At 39.6% G+C, this 2144-nt stretch overlaps 1 pseudogene; it reads right to left on the reverse strand.

The window, feature by feature from the left end:
- Window positions 1–1073: 1073 nt before the first annotated feature.
- On the reverse strand, window positions 1074–1789 carry LOC116834682 (GTPase IMAP family member 6-like; annotated as a pseudogene).
- Window positions 1790–2144: the final 355 nt, after the last annotated feature.

A 2144-nucleotide genomic window follows, 5' to 3' on the forward strand; every position in this document is an offset into this window, starting at 1 on the left:
GTCCTCTAAAGTGCTTGCAACCTTTCCCAGCTCGGTGTCATTTGCAAATTTTATAAGCGTACTCTCTAATCCAGTATCATTATTTGTCAGTCCACCAGCCTTTTGTGTCATCTGCTAATTTTACCAGCACTGTTTTAAATCATTAAAAAGATACTGTTACTGTAGAGCACTGGGCCAAGAACAGATCTCTGAGATTCCACTAGAAACACGACAAGGAATGATGATTCCTTATGTAGAGATAAACAGCTAATGTTGGCAACAATGATTTGAATTGTATTAGTTTTTTTTTCAGCAGAGTTTCATGAAATTTACATCAATCAATTGACTGATCATATTATAGCCCATTAGTCCAGGGATTTGTTTAATACTGTTAATGAGAAATAACCATAGAATGATTATGGAATAACTATCCATAATCAATCACAGAGTAGGGTATTTCATAATTAGGAAAAAATGTAGGTACACGGTTCAGTGACAGAACAGCATCCCTGTCTCTGCTGCGAATGAGATATTTTCCATTTCCGCATGATAAGAAATACATATTTATGGATGATTTTATTCATGCTTATTCAGTTGTCCATGCTACTCTGACTGTGAAGTTAACAGAAGAACCTAGAACATTGACACTTCAGAGACTGTAGAATCACAATGGGGTGAAACTTCATTAATAACAAATCAAGATTAAACCACAGGAGGAAATGCAAAGAAACAAATTCATTACCACCACCAATGGAATAAACTGAACAAATGTATCCCAGCCTGGCAAATATGAATATACCCCAAAAGACCCAGATCCCAAAATCACACTCACATGCTAATAATATTCTCAGCTTCTTCTCTGATTTGTTTTGTTTTTTCCTCATAACTTTTCTGTATTCCTTCAACTCTTCAGCAGCTTTTTGCTCCATGGCTTTCCATTCTCTTCTCTTTCATGTGCTTCAGCTGCAGGAAGCATCTTCTTTAACCTTCCACTGTTTTTCAAGTTTTTTCCTTTAATTCCTCTCTCTCAGGTTGACTCTTCCTTTATCTTCTTACAGTTCTCCGAAAGCACTGTATTATTTCTTCTCTCTTACTTCCATCTCCTTCTCTGTACATTTTCTGTAACTCAATCCATTTTTAAATTGGAGCGCCTTCTCAACATATTGGTAAGTCTCAGTTGTATACGCCCCATTCTCCTGTTTCCATTCTCTCCCACCAGTTTCCATCAGCTCCTCAACCTGAGCATCCCATTCTGTTCCTGTTGCTTTGTTGTTGAAAAGCGCAGTATCGGTTCCTACACTCATCAATCCAGCCTTGAAGATCTCTGTTATGCTGAACGTGTTACATAGTCACTCCAGTGAGCCACCCCCTAAATCTTCCTTTCTGGTGAATAAGATAATGACATGTTTCATACTTCACTCCAAAAATCTCTTGTACTCGCCGCACGGCGTCCTTGTCTTCCTCAGTGTAACGCCCAGTGGGTCACCCACACAGGGCATGGGGTCCTGGAGAGGACACACAACACAGCACAGAATCTCACCGGGGGTTCTTCTTCGTCAGGGGTACCTTTGTGTCCCAAAATGGCAGAGTATCGCATACCACCCCCAACATCCCATCCCCCCGCCATTAGCCCCTGCTCCCTTCTAGAACACATTTCTCCAGTTACTGCTTCACACGTCAGTTGGAGTCAAACACCTTTCTGGCCCAGGATTGGTGTTCCCTGTTTGCAACTTTTTCCCAGCTCCAGTTTTACCAACAAGGATGATTTTCAGTTCAGGTTTTCCAGGGTATTGGTCACCATTGCCTGGGGCTGTTGGAACAAATAGGAGAGAATTGACACATCACTGCAACATTCCCAGAGTAGAGACTATTTAGGAGTTCTCTTTCTGGAATAAAAAATGTTTTAACCCTTAAAGAGCTGTTTAAAAAGCACTGCTCTTACTGACATGTCATAACATAATAGTTGAAATATTCTATCATATTTATTTTAAATCAGTAAGATCAGCTGCTGCATATGGCTAGTTGAACATTCGTATCTTCTTTCTGGATCAAAGTGTCTCCTGTTTATGTTCCAGTGGAGCAATTTGGCTGTGTGTGCATGACTATTACTGACATAATAAAATGAGGAAAAAAAATAAAGATATAAAAATGAAAACACTCCACAA

The sequence above is a fragment of the Chelonoidis abingdonii genome, unplaced genomic scaffold (genome assembly GCF_003597395.2).
Source record: "Chelonoidis abingdonii isolate Lonesome George unplaced genomic scaffold, CheloAbing_2.0 scaffold0860, whole genome shotgun sequence".
Taxonomy (NCBI): domain Eukaryota; kingdom Metazoa; phylum Chordata; order Testudines; family Testudinidae; genus Chelonoidis; species Chelonoidis abingdonii.